Consider the following 15000-nt stretch of genomic DNA (forward strand, 5'->3'; position numbering starts at 1 on the left):
AGAGAGAGAGAGAGAGAGAGAGAGAGAGAGAGAGAGAGCAAAAGCTCGCGAACGAAAACCTTGTACGATATATCGTAGGAACATGGTACACGAATGAGACACACACGCTTTGTGTTCATGTCTCCTCATCCTCCCCTTCCTTCTCCTCCTTTTTCATCTTCTTCTTCTTCTTTTTCTTCTTATCTTTTTGCAATGCAATCGTAAAAAGAAGATAAAATTTCTTTCATTCGTTTTGTAAATTAATAATCTTGGTAAAAGGATATATTTATTTATTTTATAATAAAAGTAATAAATATTGATTTCTTTTATTTATATATATATATATTATATGGTTATTTGATATCATATTATATTAATTTGTAAAGAAAATATATATACTTAATATCAATGAATTTTTTAATATTAAATTAGGTATGACGATATTTAATATCGACATGTCAATTGTTTATATTTTTCTTATTAAATGGAAATCCTCTTTCGTCGAGTTAGAATTATTCTACTATTTCTCGGTCTAATCTATAATCATTACATGTATCTATGTATGTATCTATATATGTATGTATGTATGTACGTATCAGATAACGTTGTTACCTTTACCTAATCTCTATATTTTCTATTTCTTATTTTCCAGGTGGGTCTTCGATAATCGAAAAGGCAACGTCATAATTATTACGATACATTGGTTCATATGTAAGTTCAATCAAATGTTTTTCCAAATTTCTCTTTTATTTGTTTTCTTTTCGTTTTTTACTTTTCTTCTTTTTACACTCTTCTCGATTCAAAACTTTAATCGATCGCAAATATGAATGAGTCGAGTGATAAATATTTAACAAAATCATCTTCAACGTAACTTTATCAAATCTATTATATTACATACGTCAATTATAAAAATAAGTTGATTTGCAATATTATGTAAATATTCAAATCTATTAGCATACATACGTACACACTACATAAGACAACATAGTGGTACATGTTTCTTTTGTTAAATCAGTTATATAAACTTCATCTTCTTCTAAGAACAATGTAATCAAAAATTAGATGACAATAGAAGTCGCTCGAAGATCATACTTATCACACTTGTATACCACTACACGTGATCGCAAAATGGTGAGACAAAAAGTTTTATCTGCCTACTATTACTATTACTATTGCTACTCTACTACTACTACTACTACTACTACTACTACTACATCACTACAATTATTACTATGTAGGACAACACGTGGTTCCTAAAAGAAAACATTTTCGATGGCGCTCCCTACGTAGTCGTAGTCGTAGTCATCGTAGTAGTCGTTTTTCACGAACCGCCCACATCTTCCTTTCGTGATGCATTTGCTAACGTTGAACGGATCGGCGATCCTGCTGGTAGGTTCAAGGCCGATTACGAGTCGTCGCTATTACTTTCGCCAAGTCTCTCTCTCTTTCTCTCGTCCTTTGCTGAACATTCGCGCGTGTATATACATATAAGAACTTGTATCGTTGTATCGTTGTTTCTTTGTATTATGGCAAGTATATAACAGAATAGTATAATAGTAGTAGAATAGTAGTAGTATTAGTGACTCGAAACGTGTTGTCTCTTTCTCTCTCTCTCTCTCTCTTTCGATTTTTCTTTTCCCGGAGCACGATGCTCCTATCTCTCTTTCTCTCTCTCTCTCTCTCTCTCTTTCTTTCTTTCTCTTTCTCTTTCTTTTTCTTTCTCTTTCTCTCTCTGCCGAAGTCTCTTGCTCCTCTCACGGCCGACTACATTCCTTCGGGATCAGAGCCGTGCCGCACCCACTCGAGCCCGGATCCTTCTTTCTTCCATTGGTGCGGAGGCTTAAGAGAGTAAAGAAAAGAGAGAGAGAGAGAGAGAGAGAGAGAGAGAGAGAGAGAGAGAGAAAGATAAAGAAGCATTGGTCGTGTTCCCGAGTAAGAGAAGGCGAGAGACAAAGTTATCGCGTTAAAAAAATCTCTTTCGCCGCCTCGTGAATCTTCTTTACCTACCGCGCGCACGCGGTATCCTCTTCCTCTGTATCCTCTACCCTCTCTATATACCTTCTTTTTCCTTTTTTTCATTTTTCTTTTCTTTTTTCATCTTTTCTTTCGTTTTTTCTTTTTCTTTTTTTTTTTTTTTCACTTTTTTTTCTTCCCTCCCCTAACGACAAAAGAAAAGTCGCAAACATTTTACCGTACCCTTTTCGTATATCCTCCTTTTCGACCTTTTCGTTGATACCTCGTTTGTACTTTTTAGTTTGGTATTCTCAAAATGATCGACGTTCAAAGTCGCGAAGTGTAGTTCTTGAAGTTACTTTTTCTTTCCTTTTTAAATGGCCGAACTCGACGCCATCTTTCATCCAGCGCAACTGGTGTCCGATTTGTATTATATACGCTTTTGAATTTTTTTCCTTTCTTTTCTTCTCTTTTTCTCTCTCTCTTTTTTTTTTTAACATACGCAATCTTTTATCATCGTGTGTGTGTGTGTATATATATATATATATATATATGTTTGTCTTCGATCAATTTTTTTTTTTTAGGCGTAATCTTTTAGACGTAAATCTTTTCTTCTTTTTTATCATCACATTCGTTAATTGCGTTATATTATTGTAAATTGAAGTGGATTAGTTATATAAAACTGCGTTAAAAGATTTTCAAGAGTAAAAACTTCGGCGAGTAGCATCAGAAAAGTTGAGTGCCTATTCTCTTTTGACTTTCTTTCATTTCTTCTTCTTCTTCTTCTTCTTCTTCTTCTTCTTCATTTCTCTGGAACTCTTGGGAATGTCGCCAGAAAGTTCGCGCCACACTTATCTCTGGCGTTTTTACAAAAAAGTATTGGTGTTTTAGCACGGATACAACAATCCGCGTACCGAGACGAACGCGGCGGACCTTCCACGAATGGACGGACAGTTTCTTTCATCTCCCTGCGTCACGCTCCTCCGCGAAAGAAGAAAAAGCGATCCATCCCACGGGAACGATCTAGAGTCGTTCGATCGTATCTAACTGGAAATTAGCTTTCAAGTTGGAACGGTTGTTGGATCTCTTTTCTTTTTCTCTTTTTTTTTTTTTTTCATTTTTTTTTTGTCGATCCAACGCTGCTTCACTCCCTTCGACATGATTGTAGTAGTAGTAATAGTAGTAGTAGTAATTATTATTAAACGAGTGTTGAGAGATCTTTGATAGAAATAAAAAGAAAAGAAAAAAAAAAGAAAAGAAAAGAAAAAAAAAGAAAAGAAAAGAAAAACCATTCTTTTAGATTGAGAATCACTGAGTAGTGCCGTTCGTTCAATGGCTGAAAAATTAATTTCGAAATAAAGTGGTATGTAACGGGGGTTAAGAAAAGGATGGTGTTTGATGGAAGAGAAAGGAAACTGGGAAAAGTTAGAGAAAGAGAGAGAAAGAGAGAAAGAGAGAGAGAGAGAGAGAGAGAAAGAAATAGAAAGAAAAAGAGATACGAAGTTGAGAGTCACTGAAGAAGACAAATGGACGATTGGATACAAATGCATCGCGAACAAGTGTGCGTATGCTGATGCGTTTGATGTTTCTCCTGAGACGCGTTTGTCGCGCCGGCACAATGTGTCCCGTCCAGTGATAGTGAACGACACACTAACATGGGTGCAAGTAGAAACCCACAAATACAAAATGGAGAGACGTCTCTCTCTCTCTCTCTCTCTCTCTCTCTCTCTCTCTTTCTCTTTCTCTCTTTCTTTTTCTCTCTCTTGTGTATGCATCGCGTCATTACACATGCCCGCACAAATTTATTCTCTCATTTTACTTCGTTTTTCTTCTCTCTTCCAGACTTAGTGGCCTTTCTTCTTCTTCTTCTTCTTCTTCTTCTTCTTCTTCGTCTTCGTTTTCTTCTTCTTCATCGTCTTCTTCGTCGGCGTCATCGTCGTCGTCGTCGTCGTCCTCGTCGTCGTTGTTTGTTATTATTGGTGTTCCTTTTTCTCTCTTTCTTACCCCTTTCTATTCGGTAAATATGGGCAGGCGCCTGTTCGGCACGCGATATGAAATATTTTCGACTAATTCAATTTCTTCGTCAAATTTCTTTCAATAAACTAGAATAATAAAATTATTACGATTAATGATAACACGACAAAGCGAAAGATAATATTGATCGACGGTAAGTAAAAAAAGAGAGACAGACGAGTGAAATTCGAGTGGTATGTAAGTGTTAAAAAAAAAAAAAAAAAAAAAAAAAAAAAAAAAAAAAAAAAGAGAGAGAAAAAAAGAAGAAAATAATTTCAATAAAAAAAGAACAGCAACGTAAATGCGACAAAAATGTTCGATAAATAAATTGACGAAAAGTGGATCAAGTAAAAAAGAAAAAAAAAAAAAAAGAAATAACGTGAGAATAAAAGAAGAATAGAAAAAAAAAAAAACGGAAACGCGAGCACAAATATCGGATAAATAAATTTTCCCGAGTCGTTATCGCTCGTAACTTTTATATCGCGTTATCGTTAAACGTCGGAAATCTTATAATTCGTCGTGGTGGAAAATTGATAAGAGAACAAATTCTTAGGAATTTTTCCGCTTTATATTTATCGAGGGGCGGTAAGCGAGAAAAATTTCACTCGAGTCAGTATTCTTTTCCTTTTTTTTTTCTACCCCTAATTTATTATCAATCGATTCTAGAAAGTTTTCCGTTCGCACGTACTACCTAGCTATCTACCTAGTTATTTACCAGAGTGAATAATTCTCGATCGAAGGTTTCAACGAACGTATAGGATCCTATCCAGCTGCCTTTCTCCGTCTGTTTATCGAATGGCAGAGTGAGAGAAAGAGAGAGAGAGAGAGAGAGAGAGAGAAAGTGAAAGAGGAGTGGGGATTTCACAAAGGACCGATGCAATTAAACGCGAAAGTCTTTGACGTGCCGCCGAGACTAATCAATCATTTAACGACTTCAATATTTTCCCCATCGAGTTGTTGCACACTTGGATTATATTGCTTCTGGAATATTTAGAGAAAATAACAGTGTACACGTACGTGGGCGCTTATAATTATATTTTTTCTTCCGTTCTCAAAAAGGTTGAGTTCGTTTCGTTTCCTCTCGATTATTATTGGCCATTGATTTCTCCGCCTCCATTCCCCCCACCCCACCTCCCCACCAATCGCTTTCCATTACTTCCCCCACCTCTCCCAAACATCGAAGGAATATTCCTTATTTTCTTCGATTTCGTCGTTAAGAGTAATAACGACTGGTAACTTCTTTCTTATACAAGAGAGAACTTTTCTTTTGGATTGCTCAATAAATCTCTAGAAATACGCGTTTAGGGAAATTTTTGTCTAGAAGAAGAAGTAGAAGAAGAGGTAAAAGAAGAGTTAGGAGGCCAGGAATGGTGACGAAGAATTCAAGCGCTGAACAATAAGAAAGATAGAGATAGAGAGATAGAGAGAAAGAGAGAGAGAGAGAGAGAGAGAGAGAGAGAGAGAGAGAGAGAGAGAGAGAGAGATCATCGGGGCTTTCCGAGCAGGAGCGAAGTTGGTGCAACGTCAGAGCATACCGCGAGAGATGTCTTCCTTTTTGCGAGAGACCGGTTTCCCTCCTTTCTTACAGGCCTACCACTATCTCATTCGCGCTTGCTCAGCCAGCTCAAGGAGGCTTCTCATCCTTCTTAGTTACTCATTCCGCATGTTCTTCCCTCTCGAATAGTCGAAAGATCATCGAATTAATCGCACGTATAATCCAAAATCGTACCTACCCAATTACCTGGTGCCTTAAGGACCGAACTAATTTTTTTCCACTTTCTTCTTTGCTCTTTTGTTGGTATTGTTGTTGTTGTTGTTGTTGTTCCGTTTTGTTTTGTTTTTCTTTTTGAATCGATCGTTTCGCTTAACACGCGAAACGACAATCGTAAGGCATATTTTCAAGGTCGGTCAATGTATCGGATCTATCGGGAAATTATCCACTATTTTTGCAACTTGGAGAGATCAAGATGACACGCTTGAGTTCGGATTACAATTTTTGTTCTTTATTTATTTATTTATTTATTCATTTATTTATTTATCTTTATTTTATTTTATTTATTTTTTTATTTTTTTTATTTACGACGAAGGAATCGCTTATCGAGATTTTGAGATCGCGATATGTGTATAGAAGAGCGTCGTTATATTTTCGACGATTCGTGGAAGAAATTTCAATGTCAGGAGGTCCCCGTTGGTTGGAGTGAAAAGTATGTGTGTTTGAGAGAAAGAGAGAGAGAGAGAGACAGAAAAAGACAGACAGAGAAAGAGAAAGAGAAAGAGAAACGGATCGGCGTGCGTGAGTTCGTGACTGCGTGCGTGCCACGATATTATTCGGGAGTCGTGCAAAAATATCAAGAGCCAACGGCCGCGCTGGCTCCATGAAAGTGTACACAAACGGCCGATTCTGTCCGGCCATGTGCGAGTTGAGAAAGAGAAAGAGAGAACGAAAGAGAGAACGAAAGAGAGAGAAAGAGAAAAAGGGGGTGGATGACGGTAAGGAAAGAGAAAAAATATATAGAAGAGTGAAAGAGAGAGAAAGTCAGTACTCAAACTACGGGAGGTCCAGGAAAAAGATTCAAGGAGGAAGAGAGAGATACAGAGAGAAAGTGTGGGTATGTATGTGGGTGTCTCTGTGTGTGTGTGTGAGAGAGAGAGAGAGAGAGATAGATGGATAGATAGAGGGATAGCAAGTGTATTCGTGGATCTTGAACTCGCTCGCTCGTTTCGTTGAGAAATTTATTGTCTTTCCCTTATTTTACAGCAACTCGACTTTCTCGAGATGCAAGCTCAAGACTGGTGGAATCGTAAGAAATCTTTCTCTCTTTCTCTCTCTCTCTCTCTCTCTCTCTCTCTCTCTCTCTCTCTCTCTCTCTCTCTCTCTCTCTCTCTCTCTCTCTCTCTCTCTCTCTTTCTCGTAGTTTCAGAATTTTCGTTCGACGCGTGTTACCCATCGACGAGTTCTTTGATCTTTCCTCGAAATGGCAGCTTCGAGATAAACGCATCTCCCCCGTTCCTTCATCTTCTTTTTCCATTCTTTTTCTTTTTATTCGTATATCTCCCTCTTTCTCTGTTCTCTCTCTCTCTCTCTCTCTCTCTCTCTCTCTCTCTCTCTCTCTCTCTCTCTCTCTCTCTCTGTTTCTTTATCCTTTGATTTATATCGTATGAATTTTTAATGTCGAAAATGATATCGGTAAGGGGGTATATAGAATTTAGATTGGGAATTTGATGAAGATCGTTGAAGGTTCGAGCTTAGGGATGATATGGGAGTTTTTGATTCGACCTTGATTTTTTGTGACCGAGTTTTTTGTGATCAGAGTTTTCATTTGATATGATATTAACTTGTTGATGGTTATCGAAAAGTAGGTTTTATCAATAAGTCGGGAAGTAATTTTTGTTCCTTTTTGTACAGTCGGTCTTGGTAGACACGAAAGACTGGACTCACGTGGACTCCGATGAAACGTATCTACATAGTCTTTGATATATTGATATATATTGAATTATATATGTAGATAAATAAATATAAATAAATAAATATATGTATATGTATCTATAGACGCATGTATAATCTACATATGTATCGCGTATATAAGCTATATTTATTTATACACATTTATCGCTTTATTTAGCGCTGAACGATAAGAAAGAGCCGATACGTGCTCTCGTGGAAACTAGTCGCGAGGGCTAATAATTCCAGCTGTTGCCTGCAGTAAAACCAAACAGGTTCGCGCGAGAAGATGGACGGTGTATGTACATATGTCTCTGTATATATATATATATATATACATAGGCGATCATCTTACCAGCATATACGGTGTCCCGTTTCGCTCGGTGTAACTCATCCTCCTCGAAAATAATGGCATTGATAATGATGACGATCAACCGTGATCATGATGATGATATGATCGTGATGATCATGATTATTATCACGATGATGATCATGATCATGATCACGATAATGATAATGATGACGACGATGATCGTAATGATCATAATAATAATAGCAATAATAGCGAATCGTCATAAACGAGACAAAACTTTTACACACACCCTTCTCACACACCTTTATCCTTCGATATCTAAATTATTCTCGAACTTGTATGAATATTTAAAACCGTACTATCAACGATCGTTGTTAGAACAAATTCGAAAATTCCGATTGACCGTACTAAATACTATTTCGCTAGATCGGATAATTTGCATATGGCGGCATCGACTAACCTCTACCATACGACCAATATCACAGCTTAGTACTAAAGATTCAAAAAGAACTCACCGGAAATGTAATAAACATTTTTCTTTTATAATCATTTCCATTAAGGAAACGATTATTACTTAGATAAGTAATTAAACGTATTATTAATTAATCCGTCGCCATTGTCCTGTCGAAAATTATACCTGACTGTATCATTTAAAAATGATTTATAGTAAAACTCTAGGGAAAAAAGAGGTGAAACAAAAAGAAAGAACGAACTTCGTCGTCGTCATCGTCGTAGTCGTCGTCGTCGTTGTCGTCGTTAAACTCGATCGTAAAAATAATCGCGATAAACAACTCTGAGAGAGTATAATCGCGTTAAATAGGTCGGAAGTAGAACCTTTTTTCTCTCTCTCTCTTTCTTTTTTTTCTCGTATTTTCTTTTTTCATTTATCCCCGCTCCTTCAAGATGGCGCCGTCTCGAAACCATTTCGGCGTTTCCGTAAAGTTCTCTTCTCGCATACGCGCCTAAGCTTTCATGAGCGCGCATGCTCTCGCGAAGACTCTCTTCTCGCCGCCTTGTTTGACCAGCTGCGACTCTGTAATCCGTTGTACTGCACGAAGGCTGCAGCACCGACCGTTTATTTGTGCGTTCTCTCTCTTTCTCTCTCACTCTCTCTCTTTCTTTTTCTTTCTATCTTTCTCTCTCTTTCTCTCTTGCTCTCTCTCTCTCTTTCTCTCTTCGTCGTGTCCGCCGCCATGTCCGACGCCCAGTGACGTATACGTCGAATCTATTCTATACTTATAAATTTTCACTGGTTCTGTCTTTCTCTCTCTTTCTCTTTCTATCTTTTTCTTTTTCTCTTTTTTCCCCGTTTCTTTCGATAAAAAAAAAAAAAAAAAGGAAGAAAAAAGAAGAAATTTCGGTGCATTGACCAAACGGCCGACATATTAGTATCGAAGAATAACGTTGCTCCTTCTTTTCGTCAGCTGTATAAATATTTTTTTTGTTCTGTTTCTTTCTTTCTCTTTTCTGTGTGTGTGTGTGTGTGTGTGTGTGTAATCTTTTCTTTCTCTCGATACGATCCGTCGTAAATGCTCTTTTATTTTTTTTCTTAATTCTTTCATTTTGTTTTTCTTTTCTTTTCTTTCTTTTTTCCTTTTTTTTTTTTCATTACTTCGCGCGACGACGATCTTCTCTTTCTCGGTGCAAATTTTTCTTCCTTTTTCCTTTCTTCGTGAAACAAAATAAAATGAAAAAAAAAGAAAGAAAAAAGAAAAGAAAAGAAAACTAATGAACAATACAATTCATACGTACATAATAGTCTATTGAAAATATACATAGTATATTAGTACAAAAAATATATATATTTAATAATAATATTTTTGAAGAATATTTGGATATAATAATAACAATGAAACAATAACAATAACAATAATAATAATGTAAACAAGAAAAGAGAAAAATTCGTTCGATATATGTGTATAAAAAATTCGGATGGATGAGTGAGTTGGGTGAAGGTGATCGGGTCGTTATATACGGCCCTGATAGGAGCGGAGGAACGTTCAGGAAGAACGTGTGCGATATATGCGCCTAGGCTCTAAATGCGCTCGGCGCACGTGCTATTTCGAGGCAAGGACCCAATTGTGCTCGTCGGCACGTTCTTTTTCATCGGCGTTTATGCTCCGTGACTCAATGCCGGGCCAATTTTTAAACGCACGCGTGAGCAGTAGCCTCTTCAACGTTTCATGTGTTTGATTATACACATACACATACACGTACACAGATGTATGTATGTATATATGTATGTATGAATGTATGGGTGTATGGTTGTCCTGCGTATATAAACGTAGATGAATACATACATGATTTAGATGTTGAAAAGAGCATGTAATACTTTTCGCGATAAACACTCGTCAAATTCGTTTATCTTTCGCCCTCTTTAAATTTTTATTGCCTCCGGTATTTAACATTTTCTTTTCTTTTCTTTTTCCTTATTTTTTTCTGGTGTTTTTCTTTTTTTTTCTCTCTTTTTTTTTTTTTTACTTCTCTATATTTTCCTCAACTTTTATTTTTCGTACGAGTAAGTGTGCACTCGATTTCATGCACGCTCGGAACAGCCATATTGGAATCGACGAATTGAAGAGAGTAATGTTTCAAGAAAAAGGATCGTCGATGTGATGTAATTTTGTTCTTTTTCTTTTTCTTCCTCTTTTTTTTCTTTTTGTCTTTGTTTCTTAATTAAATGAAATATTACTAGCGATTTAATGAGTATTACAAAACACAGATACGTCATACGTTTCGTATGAAATCGTTTGGTTAATAAATAAAAAAAAAAAAAAAAAAAGAAAAAATATATATATGTATATTATAAAATTTGTTAGATAATCTTTTTTTTCTTTATCTTTTTTTTTTTTTTTTTTTTTTTTTTATAGATATGTAAATATATGCCCTCCTTTTCGAAATGCAGCACCGTTTACGGTCGCTCATATAGTTGACGAGAATTATCGCGCGAAATTTGAAACGCTAGGCGCGAAATACGAAGCGTTGTATCTCTCTCTCTCTCTCTCTCTCTCTCTCTCTCTCTCTTTCGCTTTTCTCGTAGAGTCACCGGGGCTACGCTTCTAAATACGTACGGTGCACTCGCTATTTCGAGTAGCGTGGACCCAGTTGCGTTTCTCTCTCTCTATCTCTCTCTCTATCTCTCTCTCTCTTTCTCTAGCTGCTTTCTCGGCGCTATCCGAGAGAGTCGCGTCGAAAGGAAGAGAGAAAAAGAAAGAATGAGAGAGAGAGAGAGAGAGAGAGAGAGAGAGAGAGAGAGAGAGAGAGAGAGAAATTCGCGGAGCTTTTGCTTGCTCTCGAGTTTGGTCTTTACCGGAAACCGGATATGTGGATCGACATCCGATTACAAAATGGCTGTTTCCGGTTCTATACCTCTTTTTCTCTCCTATACACACATAAATCAAATGTTAAAAAAGTAGAAGAAATTGTACTGATTTAATTTTGTTATATTAAAAAAAAAAGAAAAAAAAAAAACGTATCAAATTGGATGATAAATAACGTTGATGTAGATGAATGAATTATAGATGACGAAATAACAAAAGAAATTATCACGTAAAACATTAATGATCTTATTATATTAATATATTCTTCTCGAAGAGAAGAATTAAAAAAGAAAGAAGGAATTAGAGTCATCAGATAAGAATTGTCGATATTTTTGAATTTATTTAATCGTAACGATACGATGACAAATGACAAATAATGTATGAAGCAAATTAATATTGGTAATATTATAGATACGTGTAAAACGTTTGTTGATGTTAAATGTTTGGTATTTTTTTTTTCTTTTTTTTTTTTTCGTACGATTTTATATTAAAAATTTTAATATATTCGCGATTAGATATGCCGGATTGTTCGGAAAGGATCAAGCAAATATAATGCGTGGAATAAACGACTTTAGATATCCTTGGCCGTGGTGGTCACCGTGAATCGTAACGAAACGTAGTTTGCGCCTCGCTGAGTTATTTCAATATCAAAGATCGTATTATTAGCGCCTGACCCGATAACCGCGCTCTCCTCCGCCAGAATTGTTTCTGCAACTCTGTGTTTACACGGTGAGTTTAACCCCTTTGCATTACTAATCGAAATGTCAGATACCTTTTGATCGTATCTCCAACTACGTATCTCGTATATTATCGTATATTATCTTTTATCCTTTGTAATTTTTTTCTCTTCGAAGATATGAGATTTTTTTATTTATTTAAATACACGCACATATATAAATATTTATTTACTTATTTATTTACTCATTTAATTTTCGTTTACAACGATTCGCATCGTGAAAATATATTCAGAATTTTTGGAATCGCCAGATAAAATTTGTTCGAGTTGGTTTGCTCTAGTTTTTTTGATAATTGAAAAAAGGAAAAAGAAAAAAAGAATATGGACGTGACAAGGACGACGATCAGAAAATTATTATCTCTTCCAAGTAAAAGGTTCTGTTTTCTTTCTTTCTTTCTTTTTTATTTCTGTTTTTTCTTTTTTTTTTTTTTTTTTGTATCCTCCGTGCGTTCAGAATCTTTAGACTTGTAAAAAAGAAAAAGGAGAAAAGAGAAAAAGAAGTAAAACTTGTTCGAGTTGTGGTTGATAATGGAACAAAAAAAAAAAGAAATAAAAATAAAAAAAAAAAGAGAGAAAGAGATAGAGAAAAAAGAAAGAAAATAACGAATAATAAGAACAATAATGAATAATGCGCCAAGGACGCGAGCATCGAAAAATTAGTATTCTTTTTTTTTCTCTTTCTTCTTTTTTTTTTTTTTTTTTTTTCTACTGGCATAACTTTTACGAGCACTCGGCACCGAGCTTGGAAGATTTAATTCTCGCATCAACGCGTTCGCATGCACGCGCTTCATACCAGAATGCGACTGAGATAGAGATAGAAAGAGGGAGAGAGATAGAGAGAGAAAGAGAGAGAAATTCCGCGATGCATTTAGCCGACACAAATCTTCCACAAAATAAGACACTAATGGCCGAGCATATCCTCCCTCGCGTAAACGCAATTTTTCATGACGTTTTTCCACGAGGGCGACGAGTCGACGGCGATAAATGTGTCGCTCATCTCGATCGTCTTCTCTCTCTCTCTCTCTCTCTTTCTCTCTACTTTTTTCTCTTTTTCATTTTGTTTTTCATAGTTTTTCCTTTCTTTTTTTTTTTTTTACCTTTTTTTTTTCTAGTTTTTTTCCCTATTTTTTTTCTCTCTTTTTTTTTTTTTTTGTTCCTTTACGTCGTCGTTAACCTCCTTGCAAACGGATGTTTTAATTAGGTAGAAATGCCGAAGGGCAGGCCGTGAAAATAAATCGCTAAGGATTTATGTTCGGCTTACGCGCGGAGAGCATAACGAAAACGAGCGTTAAAGAAAAATCTATCTTTAATGGCGGCCAATAATGGCCGGCGAACGGAATGGTAGCCTGTAATGGCGGGAAAATTAACTGTTCGTCGCGTTAACTTCAAGTCGTCGCAAACGTTTCTTTTTTTCTTCTGTGTATTAATATCTCGTAGATTTTTTTCTTCTCTTTTCTCTCCCCCCCCCCCCTTTTTTTTTTGTTATATTCATTCGTTTCTTTCTTTTGATTAACCCGTACTTCGAACGATTCAATTGCATCAAATCTATTCTCGTATTATAAACAATGGGATAAGTTTATAAACGATCGAGATTTTGAACTGGCAGAATCGAGATTGAGATTTTATCGGAAAGTACGTTAAAAAAAAAGAATATGATCGAATACACGATCGAAAACTAGTAGACTCGAAGAAAACATTAGAAAAAGCAAACCGATAATTATTAATATTCCTTTATTAAATATCCTTAATGATAAGTAACATTTTAATTAAAATAATACACATACACACAGACACACGTCGAGATAAAAATTATTTGCGATGGAGCTTGCTAAGAGGTAAATAAATTTCAAAAGTGAGAAAGAATTTGAGAGAGAAAAAAAAAAAAAAAAATAATAATAAAAGCTAGAGAAAGAGAGAGATGTAACGCGTTCACCTCGAGTCTCGACTTGGCGTCTAGCCTTGCTCTATGAACTAGGTCGACGCCGTGCAATATAGCCAACGACGCGGTGCATTGACAGGGAGAAGGGTAGCCACCCCACCAAGTCGCTAAACCCCCTCCAACCCCTTACTCAACCTTTCCACCACCCTATTCCCAACCCCTCTTCTTCTACTCTTTTCTCTCATCCGGCACTCTCGTGTGTACTCTCGTATTTCAATCAGGGACGGAGCGTCCCTATCGTTATATCAAAACCGCTATCCATAAATTGACTTCACTTATCCGTTCGATATATTTTACGCGTGCCATTCATCCATCGATTCTAATATTTCGTTGGAAAGTTTTAATCTTTATTATCAATCTACGAATAAGGATAATTTACTTTTCCTCGACGCGAACCGACGAATTAATTTTTCGAAATGTAACAAATCCATATATTGACATATTAATGTTACAATATTACTATATCGTAATATAATAATATCTGCGAGAGATTAGACGATATATTACCGGAGAATTATTTGAAAAGATTTACGACGAGAAATACGTCGATATATTATAATGATGAAAAACTAATTTCTACGAGAACACGCTTGTGATATATTACCGGAGAATTATATGAAAAGATTTACGAGGACAAATTTTTATCGAAATCAAACGAAATCAACGATCGTCGATATAAATATTACAATAATAATATACAACTAACTTCTACGAGAGCACGCGATGGATTACGGGACGATTAAAAAAAAAAAAAAAAAAAAAAACAATATCCATTAATATAAAAATCAGACGGTAGATTCCAAAAAGCGAAGAATACAAAAGAGTAAGAAAAAAATGAAAAAGAGAAGAAAAGAAATGTCTGAAAGATAAAAGTAGAAAACAATGCGACGACAATTGATGGGGCTAGGATGCACACAAAGTCGCAACCCCTTCTGTCTGTTGTTTGGCGCCAGCAAACTCTGCGGCCCTTCCGTCGGCAGCTTCGACGATGCGAAGGAGGATGAAGCGTAGTAGAAGAGAAGAGACGAGGAGGATGGTAATAGAGAGGGAGGAGGAGGAGGAGGAGGAGGAGGAGGGAGGAGGAGGAGATGAAGGAGGGTGCTCGCGGTCGGCTTTGCCCTAGTTGCAGCGCGCATGCACGCTCCCTACCGCGAGCAGCGTGCTGGCACAAGGGTGGAATCGATTTCGACCTACCAACCCCCTCCTCTCCCCTCCACAGTCCTTCCCCCACCCTCTCTTCTCTGCTAGACGCTCACCACCCACGCGTCCGTCCAGGTCCCGACATTCAACCTGTTCTAGCTAACT

General features: G+C 36.5%; 1 long non-coding RNA gene across 4 annotated transcripts in view; it reads left to right on the plus strand.

Moving 5' to 3' along the window:
• The window catches only part of LOC122630674, an 82386-nt gene that overhangs the window by 57441 nt on the left and 9945 nt on the right, over nucleotides 1-15000 (plus strand). For 3 of the 4 annotated variants that reach the window (XR_006327542.1, XR_006327541.1, XR_006327540.1), the window contains one exon: nucleotides 632-690. The exons of the other annotated variant lie outside the window; for it this stretch is intronic. This is a non-coding gene — a long non-coding RNA (uncharacterized LOC122630674). The remainder of the gene's footprint in view (nucleotides 1-631; nucleotides 691-15000) is intronic. 4 annotated transcript variants of the gene reach the window in all.

The sequence above is a fragment of the Vespula pensylvanica genome, chromosome 7 (assembly GCF_014466175.1).
Source record: "Vespula pensylvanica isolate Volc-1 chromosome 7, ASM1446617v1, whole genome shotgun sequence".
In the NCBI taxonomy this organism is placed as follows: domain Eukaryota; kingdom Metazoa; phylum Arthropoda; class Insecta; order Hymenoptera; family Vespidae; genus Vespula; species Vespula pensylvanica.